Below are 17,844 nucleotides of genomic sequence, written 5' to 3'. Positions count from 1 at the left end.
ACTTTTAGTTTTTTCAATTTTTTCTTTTGTTTCGATTTCATTAATTTCAGCTCTGATTTTAATTATTTCTTGCCTTCTACTTCTTTTGCTGTTGTTTTGCTTTTCTTTTTTAGGATTTTGAGATGAAGTGTGAGATCATTTATTTGTTGGTTTTTTCTTTTTTTAAGGAATGAACTCCAAGCAATGAGTTTTCCTCTTAGAACTGCTTTCATTGTGTCCCATAGATTCCGATATGTTGTGTCTGTGTTTTCATTTATCTCGAAGAATTTTTTAATTTCCTCCTTGATGTCTTCTATAACCCATTGATCATTCAGTAACCTATTGTTCATTCTCCAAGTGATGCATGATTTTTCCTTCCTTCTTTTATCATTGATTTCCAGTTTCATTCCATTATGATCAGATAAGATGCATGGTATTATCTCTACTCCTTTATAATGTCTAAGAGTTGCCCTGTGACATAATATATGATCTATTTTTGAGAAGGATCCATGTGCTGCTGCGAAAAAAGTGTAACTGTTTGATGTTGGGTGGTATATTCTATATATGTCAATTAAGTCTAGGTTATTAATTGTATTATTGAGTTCTATAGTTTCTTTATTCAACTTTTGTTTGGACGATCTGTCCAGTGGTGAGAGAGGTGTGTTGAAGACTCCCATAATTATTGTATGGTGGTCTATTAGACTCTTGAACTTGAGAAGAGTTTGTTTGATGAACATAGCTGCACCATTGTTTGGGGCATATATATTTATGATTGTTATGTCTTGTTGGTTTATGGTTCCCTTGAGCAGTATGTAGTGTCCCTCTTTATCCCTTTTGATTAACTTTGGCTTGAAATCTATTTTATTTGATATGAGTATGGACACTCCTGCTTGTTTCTGAAGTCCATATGAGTCATATGATTTTTCCAAACCTTTCACCTTCAGTATATGTATGTCTTTTCGTATCAAATGCATCTCCTGTAGGCAGCATATTGTTGGATCTTTTTTTTTTTATCCATTCTACTAGCCTGTGTCTCTTAATTGGTGAGTTTAAGCCATTAACATTCAGGGTTATTATTGAGATATGGATTGTTCTTCCAGCCATATTTGTTTATGTTACTTAACATAGTTTGTTTTTCCTCTTTGATTATTTTTTCCCTTTACTGTACTACCTCCCGCTGTTGGTTTTCATTGTTATATTCCATTTCCTCTTCCTGTAATGTTTTGCCGAGGATGTTTTGAAGAGATGGTTTTCTAGCTGCAAATTCTTTTAACTTTTGTTTATCGTGGAAGGTTTTAATTTCATCTTCCATCCTGAAGCTTAATTTCGCTGGATACACAATTCTTGTTTGGACCCCATTTTCTTTCAGTGTTTGAAATATGTTGTTCCAGGATCTTCTATCTTTCAGAGTCTGTGTTGAAAGATCAGCTGTTATCCTGATTGGTTTACCCCTAAATGTAATCTGTTTCCTTTCTCTTGTAGTTTTTAAAATTCTCTCCTTATTCTGTATGTTGGGCATCTTCATTATAATGTATCTAGGTGTGGATCTCTTATGATTTTGCACATTCGGCGTCCTGTAGGCTTCTAGGATTTGGGATTCTGTCTCATTCTTCAAGTCTGGGAAGTTTTCTTGTATTATTTCGTTGAACAGATTGCTCATTCCTTTGGTTTGGACCTCTATACCTTCCTGTATCCCAATGACTCTTAAGTTTGGTCCCTTTATGTTATCCCATATTTCTTGGATGTTCTACTCATGGTTTCTTAACAGTCTCGCTGAGCTGTCTATGTTCTTTTCAAGTTGAAATACTTTGTCTTCATTGTCTGATGTTCTATCTTCTAAGTGTTCTACTCTGCTGGTAGTATTCTCATTTGAGTTTTTAATTTGGTTTATTGCTTCCTGCATTTCTAGGATTTCTGTTTGTTTTTTATAACCTCTATCTCCCTGTATAGTTGATCTTTTACTTCTTGGATTTGTTTTTGTAATTCATTGTCGAAGTTATCTTTCATTGTCTGATTTTGCTGTCTAATGTCTTCCTTGATACTCCAGATCATCTGAAGCATGTATATCCTGAATTCTTTATCTGACATTCCATCTGCTGCAGATATTACCTCTTCTAAAGTTGAGTTGACCTGCAATGCTTGTGGTCCTTTCTTTCCTTGTCTTTTCATACAGCTCGCATTTCTTTCTGCTTGGTGAAACTGTTGTGTTATTGAATTTTCCCCCTATATATTTATATTGCTCTTGTATAGTTGCAAAGTCTCCCTTTTGTGGAGAAAGACAATGTTAACAGTTCTCAATATCAGTAGTACATCATCAAAACACACGTTTTCCTTATTACTACATTTATAGCTAGACTCTATGTCTACAAATGTTGGTTACGATTATCATTTACAAATATAGTCATTAGTTTCATGAAAGGCATACCATTTCTGGTAGCTTGAAGAAAACTGGGTTTCAGGTATAGGATGTTATGTTTATGGGGAAAGGAATGAGGGTATGGGGTTAATCTAACTTAGTAACTTTGGAGAGCTCTAACCAATAGATGGGTAATTTATGGAAGAATGTATAGATTCAAATTCCTATCTGTATTTATAAGATTACCCTACTTATGAATAGTAAAATTTAGGGGGTTGCAAGTGGGATAGAGGGAGTAGGAGGGAGGAAAACAGATAACAAGGAAAGGGAGAGAAAAAAGAGAGTGGGAAAAAGAAAATATGAGAAAAAAGAAAAGGAATAAAAAGGGGGAAGGGAGGTGGGGCATATGCAATTCCTCTATAGTATATTTATTATTCTGGTTTTTCAGTTGTTAAAGACCTTTTTCGTGTACAATTTTTGGTTTCTCATATGTTGAGGTTTCGAAGACCTGAGGGGGGAAGGGTAGAGGAGACTGGGTGAATGGCTGAAAAGAGAGAGAGAAGAGAGAAAAAGAAAGAAAAAAAGAAAAAATGTCTCTCAGAACTCTGTTTTCATTTCTTCCAGTTGGTGGCGTTGTCTATTCCTAGCTTGAGTCTCTGGGTTCAGGACGGTGGTGGTAGTCAGTGTGAGAGGACTTGAGCTTCCACCTGTGGCCTCTCTAACTCTTATTCTCTGAGATGTGAACCAGGTGCCTGATCCGCTGCAGAACCGCACTGGTAGCCATGCCAGTCAATCGGTTGGTGGGTTTTAAGGGTTGGTGGGATTTTCCAAGATGAGTTCCATCAGTTTTTCTCATAAGGTGTTTGATGAGGTGGGGGTGTTGGGGAAACCTTATGTTTGTCAAGAGCTCGGTCAGGTGACCGCACGGGCGGGCGGCAGGGCCCCCTCCTCCAATTGGAGTGGTCTGTCTACCTCACCAGTGGGAGGCTGGGCTCCTCCAACTGGGGAGGTCTGTCTACCACTTAGGCGAGTCGCTGGGCCTGTTCTCCAGGTCACAGGTCTGCCTACCGTGCAGGCGCAGGCGGCGGCTGGGCCCCTCCTCCAATTGGAGTGGTCTGTCTACCATGCCAGCGGGCCGCTGGGCCCCTTCTCCAGGACACACAGCCTGCCTACCTTGCAGGCGACCACTGGGATCCCCCTCCAATAGGGGTGATGTGTCTACCACGCCAGCGGCCCGCTGGGCCTGTTCTCCAGGTCACAGGTCTGCCTTTCGTGCAGGTGCGGGTGGCGGATGGGCCCTTCCTCCAATAGGGGTGATGTGTCTACCACGCCGGCGGGCCGCTGGGCCCCTTCTCCGGGACGCGCGGTCTGCCTACCTTGCAGGCGGCAGCTGGGCCCCTCCTCCAATAGGGGTGATCTGTCTACTACGCTGGCGGGCCACTGGGCCTGTTCTCCAGGTTGCAGGTCTGCCTACCTTGCAGGCGCAGGCGGCGGCTGTGCCCCTCCTCCGATGGGGGTGATCTTTCAACTAGGCCTGCTGGCCGCTGGGCTCCTTCTCTGGGACGCAGGGTCTGCCTACCTTGCTGGCGGTGGCTGGGCCCTTCCTCCAATTGTGGTGATCTGTCTACCACGCCGGCGGGCCGCTGGGCCTGTTCTCCCGGTCGGTCGCAGGTCTGCCTCTTGTTTATTTATTTTAAATAATTATTTTCTAGCTATAGGTGAACACAATATCTTTATTTTTTATTTTTATGTGGTGCTGAGGATCGAACCCAGTGCCTCACACATGCTAAATGAGTGCTCAACCTCTGAGCCACAACCCCAGCCCAACTTTTTATTGTTTTAAAAAAAGAATTAGATATTGGAGTGAAGATTCAAAAAATGAATCAAGCATATTAAAATGTAATAAATTATTTTTTGAGTCACTTTTTTACCTAATTATATTTCCTTTTTACATTTTCTGTGTTGAGAACTTTTCCACAAAATATGTAGCTGAATTGGCAGTAATTAATAAATATAAACTCTATAAATGAGGTCAGCATGTTTGTAAAAAAAAGAAGAAATGAGTGATAAAGTTTGCTCAGTAAAACTCATTTGTCATATTTGCCATTTTTAGAAGGCAACCTAACTTCTCTCTTATTTGGGGGTAAACACTGCTGTGTTTTCTTTTTCCATCCATAGACTTATTCTACAGTGTTTCATCTCCTCTGCAAATAGGCGCTCCTTGACCAACCATGTGGAGATTTCACACCATACAGATATCTAGATTATGATTAATTTTTTAAAAACTAAATCTGATCATTTTGTGCCTAGCTTTTTGAGAATGGAGGGTATACATATCAGATACTAGTTTCTTCAATAAGAGATTGAAATTCACAAATTAGAGCACTGAAGTAGCTTGCCCTTACCCCTAAAAATCAGTAGCAAAAATTTCATAATGTGCATAACTATTTTAAAAGGATTTTGAACATATATTTTTAATTTACATCTTTTGGAAATGTTTTAGTAGAAACATTGCTTTATAGTTCCTTTTTTAGATTATACAATTTCCCTTTGGCTCTCTTTGGATAAAAATAATGTTTATGTTTTTGGTAGAGTTAATTGGGAAAAGGTAAAAATATAAAGAAGAAAGAAGATCTTGCCATCTATTGCTATTACTAGTAGTTCAATATATTTCCTTCCAGTTTGTTTTTAATTTGTGTATTTTAAAAAAATGAGAGGACTGGGGATATAGCTGGTGACAGAGCTCTTGCCTATGATGCGCAGGACCCTGAGTTTGATCTCTGGCGTGCACAAACACAAGAATCATACAGTTATCAATTTTTCTTCTCTTAACCTTAAATTGTGATCTTAACCTTAGATAATCCTAAATTATACTTTTGCATGTCCTTAATATATAGAAAGCCATTTGAGAACATGTTTTCTGTGGCTGCAGAAATACTTTTTGCATGGAAGTGCATGTTTCTTTCATGCTTCTTTCTCTAAGGCTGGATATTTTTTCCAAGCTATGGCTATTATGGTAAATGCTACATTGTGATGTGACTAATGACTTTACCTATATATTACCTTCCTGCACATTTCTGATTATTTACATAGGAGAAGTCACCATAAATGTCTGAACAGTTCAACATCTCTAATTGAAAATCTCAAATCCAAAATGCTCCAAAACTGGAAACTCTGAGTATTATGTTGGTGCTCAGAAAGTTTTAGATGTTCAGATTAGGGATGTTCAACTTGTAAAGTCTATACAAATATTCCAGAATTCAAAAATTCAAATATATGAAATACTTTTGGTCCTAAGCATTTTGGATAAGAAATATTCAACCTGTGGTGTATTTTTTCACAAACTGCCCTCTAGAAAAGTTGTATTCATTTATATTCAGATCTCTAGATGGATCAGAAACATTTCAATTTGTGCCCAGTTTGTCCATAAAAAAGTTTTTCTTTAGAATCACAGTGAAAAAATCTTGGTAAGGTTTTTGATCATTTGTGTTTGTTTATTGACCTCTCATTCACATTTTTTTCCTACTGGAGTTAGTTAATGTTACTAACTCCTTTCCTTGTTTTTAAAGTATTTTACCATACTTAGTTGGAAACATTTTTTAACTCATAGCATTTTCATGACAGAGAGAAGCTTAACTTTGTCTAGTGGGGGGATTGGGTAGGGGATGAAAGGGGATGAGGAACTGCTTCTGTGATCAGCAGCAGAGGCCTTGAGAGCTGCTGAGGGAGAGGTCTAGCGTGAGCTGGAAGGCGCCTGCAGCTCTCTCCCTGCTCATTTTCCCTGTCTCAGACTTGGGTGCTCATCATTTCTTTATCCATCCTATTAATGTTACATAAGTAGAAGAAATTCTTTCCTGCTCTCATTTGCATGGACATTTCTGTATTTTAAAGGGAAAATGTGGGTGGGGTGGAATTAAATACAGGTAACTTAGCTACTGTGGCAACCTGAGCCGGCAATTCTTTTTTTTTACAAAGTCATTTTTTTGTACTAAAGTCTGTCCCCTTTCCCAAATCTGTCCCCTCAGTTGCATTGAGCTGGTTAGACAGGAAGGGAGGAGAACCACAGGGTTGGGTATGGCACCTCCAGTAGACCAGCATTGACTTCAAGCACCCACTGATAGCCTGTTGTTTTAGGCAGCTTTGTTGCTGCCATGACTAAAAGACCTGACCAAAACAATTGAGGAGGAAAAGTTTATTTGGAGGCTTAGGGTTTCAGAGGTCTCAGTCCATAGAAGGCTGGCTCCATTCCTCTGGGCTCCAGGTGAGGCCTAACTTTAGGGCAGAAGAGTATGGCAGAGGGAAGCAGCTCATGTGGTTATCAGAAAGCAGATAGAGATCTCCACTTGCCAAATACAACTATATACCCCAAAGCCATGCCTTAATGCCCTCCTCTTACATCCACACCATATCATTTCAGTTACCACTCAGTTAATCCCTCTCAGGAGATTAATTCACTGTTTGGGTTAATACTCTAACAACCTAATCATTTCTAACATGTATTTTCTTGCATTGTCTCACTTTTGAGCTTTTGGGGGATACCTCACATCCAAACTATAACATCTGTATTCCAGTTTTTATGTAAAGTGCTGGTTTAGATGTTTATAAGCATTAAACTTTCTATAAGGATTTGAGAAGCCACACTATTTAAAAGACAACGGGCTGGGCATGGTGGTGCACCCCTATAATCCCTATAATCCCAGAGGCTGAGGCAGAGGATCGAAAGTTTAAAGCCAGCCTCAGCAACATAGTGAGGCCCTAAACTTAGTGAGACCCCCAATCAATGAATGAATGAATCAATCAATATGTTGGGGATATGGCCCAGAGGTTAAGTGCCCTGGGTTCAATCCCTAGTATACCTCCTAGTCCTTAAAAATAGAAAACCGGTTGTAATGTCCAAATGACCATTTTCCTAAACCGCACAGGTTATAAATAATTTCATGGACATTAAGTCCAAGCTCAAGTTAGGTTTTCTCCCCTGTAGGAGTTCCTGTAAGAACTACAAGTGCTAGCTGTGGAAATATGTCATCCCCCTTTTATTTTTTGCTCCATGAGTCACCACTACTCTTGCCTGGTGTGTTGGTTTCCTAGTGTTGCTGTAACAAATGATCATAAACTTGCTGGCTTAAAGTAACAAATTTCATAGCTAAACTCATGTGGGTCAACTTTGGTAATCTGACTGCTGCCAGAATATAGACAGAATAACAACTAAAGAAACAATTTTTGAGCCTTTATTATGCTAAATACTGTTGATATCCAGCAGCTTGGCTCAGGAGAAAGGTGTCACCATTGTCCCATTTTTACTGATGAGGTGACTGAGGTTTGGAGCTATTTAGTCAACTGTGAAGGTCTGCTTAGGTAGTTGGAAACAGCTTTGAACTCCTGGTTGCCTGTACTCTTTAAGATGATAAGAAGGCAGAGTGGTGACCTTGGGTCAGGGCTGGGCAGGGGACTTTGCAGCATTAGTCTACTTCTATGAATTTGATCCCATCTAGCACAGTGAAAGGACTATGGAGAGGGAATTAATAGGGAAAAATCAAAAGGCCAGTGAGAAGGTTTGAACAAAGATTCTGTTGGCTTTGATTGGATTTAACACTGATGTTTGAGTTATCTGGGAAATTCGATTGTGGCAATGCTTTTACAAATGCCAATACATATTACAGTATAAAGTGTCAATTATACCATTATTCCCCTAGTTCCATTTCCCCTAGCCCTGTGACCATGGAACTTTAAAAATAAACTTGTTAAAATTAAAAAAAAAAACTTGCTAGTGTTTCATTGAGTTTATATTTTAATACTTAGCATTGAAAGTATTGTGAGAAAAAGAGAAGGTATTGTGAAATATCTAAGAAATATTTCTTTGGAATCATTTTTATAATCTGCCCCAAGAATGCCTACTTGCAACTGCATCTTAGGAGATTCATTTTACTTAAGTCTTTCTGAAGTGTGTTTGATTTGGATGTTAAGTGCATGTTTGCTTAGGGCTTCAGCCCATCACCAGGTCTTTGCCATCTTGCTTCAGCTCTTCTCCTGACCTGGGATATCACCTGCAGAATCTGGGTGAGACCAGTTGCTCTCCACAGGAGGGCCTCCCACATTTTTTTTTCTTCCCTTTTTGCTTTGCTGTTAGGAGTATCTTTTTCTTTTCTTTTTTTCCCCTGAGGCCCACTGATACTTTCTGTTCCTCCAACTTTATTTCTATAACTGTTGGCTAGCTCTGGATTTCAAATGGGCAAACCTGTTTTCTGCCTTAGAATTAGTGGTTTTTAATCTTTTCAGGGCTCATGGTGTGGCATACACAGTGCCCTTGGAGTCTGCTTAGTGCAGGACTCACAATGGAGCATTGATCCCTGCTGCCATGTGGCACCCCAGCTTCTGCAGCAAAATGTGCTCTGGCCAGCCTGTATTTCAGTGCGCTTTTAGATCTGAATCACTGCCTTTAGTTTGTAGTTCTGGGGGATTTCATCCTCCTAACCTCATTCTTCATAAAGGTGTGTTCAGCCACCTTATAGACTTATGATGCCAACATAATCATCATCCCTCCTACCAGGAATGATTTGCAGCTGATGTCTTGATCAGTCTAATTGCCAGGAATTGTGCCTGATCCATTTATTCTTTTATTTGAGATTTACTAGAATCACCTCTCTTTTTGTTGATGGAGAAATGCTCCAATTTGTGAGTGAGTAGTTCTAATTCTTTTCTTGCCAAAGCAAGGCATCAGGCTAAATTTGGGACCTCAGGAGACAGATTTAGGATCTGGAGGGTTAGGAGTGAGACACAAGCCTGCTTGGCCACATGCCAGATACAGAAGGTAAGACCTGAAGTTTTCTGATGAGGTTTGGACATGGCTGCTGCTCTGTTAAAAAAAAAAAAAGCATCAAAAACTTGATTTGTGTGGAATATGTGGTGCTGAAATGTAGGGGGGGGGAAAAGGTTCTCTGGTGTGAAAAATCCAGGAGTCTAAGCATTTGTAATAGCTCCTTGAAATACTTATTTCGATTCCAGTGAATCTGAAGGGGGCCTAGTAGGGGCTGCATGGAGGAATTTGCAAGTGGTACTTGCTTTGGGGAATGTGAAGTGCCAGTGGTGATGTCAATGTTATGAGCACAGAAGGAATGTGTGCACTCAGGAGGAGGAAGCAGACGGACTTTACCTTTTATTTCGACATTACCATCCTGTGAGATGCACAATTGGCAGAAACTGTACACAGAGGCCATAGAGGATTTGGTTCCTGAAGGACATACAGAAGTGCCCTGTTCACCTGGTGCCACCCTCACTTCTGTGGAAATTCAGAGAGGGTGTGGCAGGAAGCCAACAGGGACTTCAGCTGGTGGGACCAGACCATTTCTTCTAATCTATTTGGATGGCATGGGACAATAATTCTGATGCTCACATTTTTTTACTTGTAGGACACAGTGATTTTCAATTTACATTAAAGTGTCATAATCTTCCAAAATAGAATTTGGGCTTTTATCTTTGGCACCATTTGGAATGCTGAGGAAAATTTCCAGTGGAACAGATAATTTGGGGAGTGGGGGTTACTGGAGATTGAACTTAGGGACACCCAACCACTGAGCCACATCCCCAGCCCTATTTTGTATTTTTATTTAGAAACAGGGTCTCACTGAGTTACTTAGTGCTTTGATGTTGCTGAGGCTGCCTTTGAACCTGTGATCCTCCTGTCTCAACCTCCTGAGCTGCTGGGATTACAGGTGTGCACCACTGCTCCCAGCCAGATAAATTTCTTTTTAAATATTTATTTTTTAGTTGTAGTTGGAGACAACACTTTTATTTCACTTCTTTATTTTTGTATGTGGTGCTGAGGATCAAACCCAGGGTCTCACATGTGTGAGGCGAGCGCTCTACCGCTGAGCCACAACCCCAGCCCCAGATAAATTTTTAATGTGATCTACTAAGTAAGTCAGTTTTACTCACTAGAATCTTAATACATATTGTATAGTAGAAAGCTATACTTATGTGAAATTTTGATGATAAAGTCTTGGAAGTTAAATATATTATAACCCTGTTATTTTTTGTTTTAGACATCAGCAAGAATGTCACACCCCTTCCCTTCTTTTCTATAGCATGCTTCCTAGCAAAAAGTTTTCAGAACTGAAAAGATATATATAATGAACTGACTTTTTTTTTTTTTAAGTAGATACATGAGGGAACGCCAGGTGAAAATCAGTGGGTCTTTTCCCACCCTTAATGGATCAAGCTGAATCTCCTCATTTTAAGGATTAGTTCCTTAGTTATTCTGCAATTTCAGTTGAATGAGTGAGTTGACGTGAACCATACACAGTTCATGTGTGATGTTACCCATTCAAGATAGCTTCAGTTCTGTCCAGGGTGTGAGTCATGGGCCCTCTGACTGCAGAGCTGAGGCCGTGGTGCTGATTTTGGGAAGGGTCTCCTGTGTTGCTGTCTGGCTCTCCAAAGCAGATCATCCTCCCCTACTTGGACATAGACTGTGAGATGACTTGGGGGTAGGTGGTGTGTATGTGGGTCTGGTTCTCATGCTGGGACAACTCTTTGTGGAGCAGACCAGACAGGAAGAGGCTGTGGTTTGGAACCAGGGAAGCATTTCTGGCTATGAGCTAGGCCTGGGAAAGGAGAGGCAGGAGGTTCTGGAGACCCCTCAAGAAGCCATTCCCTTTACCTGTTCTCCTGACCCACAGGGTGGGGAGGGGGAGTGGTCCTGAGCCCCTTCCCACAACTGAAGTGAGGGTTGGCTTCTCTGCTCTTTGCCCCCCGTCTTTATGCATTGATGACTGAGACCATCTCTAAAACTCCGGCAGATCAGGGCTGAGTGTGCAGCATGCTTAGCATTCTTAAATCCCTGGGTTCATTTTCAGTGCCTAAATAACCAAATCAAACCAAAACAAAAAACAATAAACAAAAAGTCCTGGGGATCCAGTGGCCTATGTTTGAAGTTTGTGGGGAAGGTGACTCTGGATGATGGTTTCAAGCTGGTGATTCAGGCGGTCACTACCACTCATTTCCTGGACACTGGTGATTTAGGGGGCATTTAGGGGTCTGGAAGGAAGAGGCTATGGTTGCTTCTGGGGGCTGTTGCCCTGGGAGGACGAATTGACGCTTACTCAGTACTCTGTGTGTGCCAGGCTGTGGGCACATTGCTGCCAGTGTTACTTCATTAAGCATTCACACCAGCTCTTAAAGGGAAATGCTGGTGTTAGCAGTGTTTTGATGGTGCAGAAACTGAGATGTGGAGCTCTAAGGAATGGAAAGATTGTAAGCATCTTTACGACAGAAATTCTCACTGCAGACTGTTATTATCCTCATTGCATGTGAAAAAGACTGTTCATAAGTGATGTAAAGAGCAATTGGCTGCTCTGTGTGCTGAACTGTCTTCTGCACACATCTTGAGGAGGGAGCCTTGCTTCGGTTCAGACCAGAGCTTACACCTAAGAGCCAGCTTTCTGGGTTCCAATCTTTTCTTTCTTTCTTTCCTTCTTTCCCAGACAATTCTCAAGTCCTGGCTTCAGGCAATCCTCCTGCCCCAGCCTCCCAAGTAGTACTTGGGATTGTAGCCAGGTCCCACTGCACCTGGATCTTTGACTATTCCTCTTCTGTGTCACCCCAGTGAAATTACTTCTCTGTGCCTCACTGTTTATGATATTTATTAAATAAATTAAGCATTGAGTACAATTCTAATCATCACTTACCCCCAAAGGAATAAGGCCTTTTAGTGCCAGCCTGATCTGGTAGAGGCCAGGGTGGGTTGTCCCAACCCTCTCTATGATAGCTCTAGGCTATTTAGTTTCAAGTTACAGTTGCCTGCTGAGTGCTAAGATGTCAGTTTCCTAAAATAAGAATGCCTTAGGTAAGCTGCTCATGCCTTGCTCTGCCTTCCTCAGAGCTCTGATCATCCTCAACATCTACCACAGCCCCTGGCACTGGACTTGATTTTGTTTCTGCCATGCATCTGCTATTTAAAACTCAGTGGTGAGGGGTGGAGGTTGAGGCCGCTCAGTAGCTACTTATTACAGTTCTCGCCTCACAGCTGCCCAGGGGATGGCCATTTAGGGACATGGAGCCCTTCTGCTGGACAGGGTCTTTCTCTCACCTGCTGCAGTAATGAGTGAGACCTTGACAGCTTCCATTCCCTAGTTATAGAAGTCACTGGACAGGCAAGAGCTGCAGGGAGAGGCATCCCTTGACTGATAGCATGTTTTTTTTCGAAACTGCAGGCTGAAGTACCATGAGAAGATGGAGGCTGCTTGGCAAGGGGAGGCACGGATAATCTGAAGACACAAAGAACAGTTTTTCCAGGTTCAAGTTTCATGTCAGGCAGACATGTTTCTGCACACTCCTGAATTCATACGGATCGAAACCTAGCTTGTCCAGGACTAGAAGGTCCCTATTATTTTTTTAACATTACATCTTTATGAAACATTGAGCAGAGTTCCAGGAAAAGGACAGTCTTGTTTCTCTGTGAGATTACAGTAAGAAACTCCTCTGTAGGTTACCTGATTTTAACTGTCTTGGAGCTTTCCACTGATCTCTGGAATTAGTGTTAGTGAGCTTCTGAGGTCTCTGAAATGAGACTGGGAAGGGCCTGGTTCTCTTTGAACCCTGAGAAGTTGAGTTACGTTGGTGCATGTGTATCATTTAGCCCTTGAGCCTTGGGATAAAGTGCTCATTTTTTTTTCCAGGTAGTGGCTCTTCCTGTTCTTGGAAGAGATGTGGAGCTCTAAGGAATGTAAATATTGTAAGCATCTTTACTACCGAAATTCTCACTGCAGACTGTTATTATCCTCATTGCATGTGAAAAAGATGTTTTTGGGTCCCATGTGGGTACATGCTCATTGAGGATGGACTGGCCCACTCACCTGCACCTGCCTGCAGGTGCCCTGAGAGAGGTGAAGAACAGGAGTACTACTGTTCTGAAAAAGCTTGAAGAACTTTAAAAGAGCTCTGGGGAGCAGAGGTGGACATGCAGTGGGAGAAGATCTGATGAAAGGGCAGTTTCTCCCAGTTGGAACAGATGTAAGATGGAGAGTAACCTCAAAAACATCTGGAACATTCTTCAAGTGCAGACTAGTCCCTGTGTGCCCCGAGGTCAGCTGATCAGAGGTGATGGAGCAGATGTCATGGCTAGAATCTGTTGACTTCCCCAGGGCACGCTCATGCTATTATTAAATGATTACACACACTTGTTCATTCCTTCCTAGTGTACACTTTCCAGTTAATGTCATTTAAAGCTAAAAATAATTCTCTTGTTCTTAATTAACGTTTCTGAGATTTTTCTGCCCAGCCCTCTTCTGAGATCTTGGTGTCCTGGCATCATAGCGAATTTTGCCCTCAAGTTCTTTCTTTGTGTTGCTGTACTTGATGGGAGGTTCTTGGTGCTGTCACGGAGTTCTCAGTGCACCAAACACCTGCCATCAGTGGTGATGGTCACATTGGTAACTCCTTGGATGTGCTGGCCTGGGGATCAGCCCTAGGTATTCTGCTCCAGCTGCTGCCACTGGCTGCCTGGTGCCTTGGATTGTTACTTCCCCTTTCAGATTATCAGAATTCTCTTAGATGGAATTGAATGATAGAATAGCAGTACATCCAAAAACTGTCCCTTCTCATTTTTTTAAAAGTAAACCCTATCTTCAGCCAATTTTATATGGAGCCTCAGTTTAAAAAATGTGCACACATGCCACTGCCACTCATTCCACATAATGTCCCTGTCGTGCCCTCCTGTTGTGCCCCACAACTCAGGAATCATCTTCAGTTGAGGGAAAAACATCATTTGTGATCAACTTGAGTCAGTGGATCCCCTGCACCCTGGAAGCTCTTGGATTTCTGATTACTTGTGATTACGCATTAGGCTTAAGTTAGGGAGAACATTTCCACACAGGTGAAACAGTAGTTGCAGGGGATTTTGGATATTTTAGTGAGAATTCTCACCAAGTGGTGAGAATTTTATTAGTGCCTATTGCTAAGGATGCCTGACTTCCCACATTGACAGTGGTGAGAGGGCAATTTTGTTTTGGGAAAGTTGTAAGCAAATGACTTACACTTGTTAGTACTGAGGATTGAGAGGCATTTTTATGAAACTAATAATTATATTAAAACCATTAACAGGGCTTAACCTGATTTAAGTATTATGCAGTGTGTATACATGTATCAAAACACAACATTATACTCCATTATCATTTATAAGTTTTATGTATCAGTTAATAATTTAAAACATTTTTTAAAAATGGAGAAGCACCAAAACAACAACAAATATCAACAGGGAATCTCACTAGATGTGGGATAGGAAAAATAGAAGACAGATTCTATTGGGCAGTTTGAAAGCCCCATAAGATGAATGATTCTTTTAGAAAAGATCTCTTCTTGTACTAAAAATTTTCTTACACTAACCTTGGAATTAGGGCAAACTGACAGCAGCATCTTGTTTGATAGAAAGTGCTGGGTTTTGCACAGTAGATCTAGATGAGGTTCTCAAATGTGGGTTCCTATGATTATTTTCAGTTAACACCAGTTTTCTGTAATTTTAAAATGTTTTCCATCTGGATTCTTAAATATGTGTGTGTGTATAAATTATTTATAAAGTCTTTTTATTTTTTTTCTTTACAGTTTTCTTTTGGTCAGTGTTTCTCAAACCCCCAAGAATCCTTTAGTGAAACTTCCTTTGGATTTGTTTGTTTGTTTGTTTGTTTTGGTACCAGGGATCGAATCCAGGGGTGCCAGATCCCAGTCACATCCCCAGCCATTTTTTATTTTTTATTTTGAGAAAGTGTCTCACTAAATAGCCCAGGCCTTGCTAAATTGCAGAGGCTGGCCTTGAACTCATGATCTGCCTGCCTCAGTTTCCTGAGCTGCTGGGATTATAGACATGTGCCACCACACCTGGCCTCTTTGGATCTTTGATAATTATTTTTCTTCACAAGATTCCTGAATTTCATTCAATTTTGAGAAATATAGCATTAGAGGTAGAGTTAAATATGATCATATGTTGTAGGAATTTCTCTCATGTGTTTGGAGTAACTTGTTTCTATACTTTGATCTCATTTTTCAAGAAGAGAAGAAAGTCAAGTGAACTAATGTGACTATGTGGGTGCACGTGCATGTGCCTGGGTGACATGTTATCATGCTTCAGTTGAATTTTGCTCTCTGTTCTGTATAAAAACCTGTTGCTAAAGGCTGGTTGGATCTTCAGGAGTACTTTTAATGATGATCCTTGCTGTTCTTGGAAACTCTTCACTGACTCCCTTTGAGCTGCATCAAGATAATTTGTGTCTCGGTCCTGGGATTTCCTTAGGCTGATTTCTTCTTAGGCATTCCTTCCACTGTTCTCTCAGTCTTTTTTAACTACCTTGGTCAGACCTGTGTCTCAACTGCTCCTCAGATTCACTGTTGAGTCTAACTACCTGGGAACTTGGTTCATGTTAAACCCCATATTTCAAATGTCTTTTTCTCCATTTATCTGAATTCCAACTTACTGTTTGTACCAGGTGAATATGGGAGAAACTAGAATGAAATCTTGAATTCTAGCAAGGTGTGAACTACTGCACACAATTTTACACCTGATTCTATTTTGTCTTAGTCATTTTTCCTACAGTAGACACCTGATGAATAATGCTTACATCGCTGTAGACCTATTTCCCTTGTTTCTTTAAAGAAATTGAAAACACCTTTAGAGCTGGGACCATGTTGTCCCATGGTCCCAGCTAATGATCAGTAGATCAATGTTTGGTTGATTCCAATGCTGTGAAGAAGTGACCCTATTGGATTAATCTCTTGGGATTAGCAGATTACTATTGTCAGCTCCAATAGGTCTAACTCATAATTTTAAAAATTTGAACAGGTAGATAAATTGTAATGTTGCGTAGATGGAAAGTCCTGGTTGAGTGGAAATTTGTATTTCCCATGGTAACATTTATTGCTTTTATTTGGCCTGCAAGACGCTTATTGGAGAAGACGTTCATGATTCAGTGGGTGATTGCTGATTTGGCTCATTTAGGCAGTGGGGTCTACAGATGGTGAATACCTCATAGATAGGAAAATACTATTTCCCCTACCCTCTCTTGAATACTTGAGGGTAGGAAGCAGAACCAGAAAACATGTGTTAAATAGAATCCAAATCAATCCTACTATTTGTGCAAATGATTTAAGGAATATTGGGAAACTTATGTAAACCACCAGCTCAGCATGAAACAGCACAACCACAGGCCAAACTGGTGTTGCCACAGGAGTAAAGTGCACACAGGGTGATGTACCTGTGATCAATGGGAGGCAGTAGTTAGGGGACTTCTAGAATACCAGATCAGAGGCAGAAGATGCTGGGAGTTTGATTCTATCTGATCAAAAGTCATTTAAAAGCTCAGGAACTGGAGGAATATTAACAAACCCAGGAATATTTGTGTTTGAGGAGATTAGAGTTTCCTGTAAATTTAGAAGTAGGGAGTGAATGATAAATGATCATAAAAAGAACAAAATGTCTTTTTGTTACTGAGGGGATATCTTTTTCTTTAGAGAAAATTGGATACTTTTAGGCGACTGATCTAGTTAATAATTTGAGTGTTATCGGGCCCAGCCAAATCATCTGGATGAATTTTCTTGACTTCTCCTGCCTAATGTGAAATACTAGTTCACTGTGCCTCTCATTTTTCATTAGGACATTGTCAGCTACTGTTGACAGACAGGTAATGAGTTTGATGTGGGACCAATATGCCATCAGTATTTGCATGGCTGTTACATTTACATGTAATGTATTTTCTTAAGGCAGGAGTTTGGTGTAAAAACTGCCTTCCCCAATTTATAAACACACTTCATTCAAAGAACTATTTTTTATAGGTTTCATCCCATTTTAAAGAAGGGTGATCAGTGTGTAACTGTTTCATCTTCTGGGTGAGACTGGAGTTGAGAATTTACTACCCCCCACCTACTGTCCATCTTCTTTTACTCCTACAATATTATCATAAGACTGAACAGGGTTCTTCCTTCTCTGGTTTAAAATTTTAAGTCTATGTTTCAAGAAGCTAAAATTGGGAATTTTCAGGAAACTTATCTTCAAAATCCTTTGTTATTTAACCCTAGTAAATTTTCAATGTGGGGAACTGGCTTGATCTTATTAAAATAATAAAAACATAATCATTTAAATATAATTGTTTTAAATTGTGCTTTTAAAGTAACACAGGGCAGAATCTGGGAGTGAACACAGTCACCCATGGTCTTATTACTAATGAGAGCATTGTCATCATTATTGTATATCTATTGTGATTTTTTAAAAATTTTTAAGCAGCGTGTCTTTGCCTTCCCTCTGCCCCTCAGGTTTGTTCTAAGTGATCAGACGTTCAGCAGCAGGATGTGGAGTGAGGAGAGGTGGATCCCTGCTCCTGTGGATTATCTGGTGGTGCGGGGGTGATGGCTTGGTGGTCAAGATCAGGGGCTGGCCCAGGTGGAGATCATCATTCTGCATGGTGGATACCCTGGAAGATTATATATCCCAGAGCAATGATTTTCAGAAATTTCTACTCTCATAAAACAAT

The 17,844-nt window shown here is 40.6% G+C and overlaps 1 pseudogene; it reads left to right on the top strand.

Moving 5' to 3' along the window:
* The window catches only part of LOC124108923 (cytochrome b-c1 complex subunit 2, mitochondrial-like), a 150,228-nt pseudogene that overhangs the window by 36,628 nt on the left and 95,756 nt on the right, over positions 1 to 17,844 (top strand).

This window comes from Marmota monax, unplaced genomic scaffold, assembly GCF_021218885.2.
Source record: "Marmota monax isolate L192 unplaced genomic scaffold, Marmota_monax_Labrador192_F-V1.1 WCK01_AAM20220418_F8-fsc00103, whole genome shotgun sequence".
Lineage (NCBI taxonomy): Eukaryota > Metazoa > Chordata > Mammalia > Rodentia > Sciuridae > Marmota > Marmota monax.
Note: the sequence above shows the minus strand (reverse complement) of the source record. Positions and strands in the feature narration are given on the sequence as shown.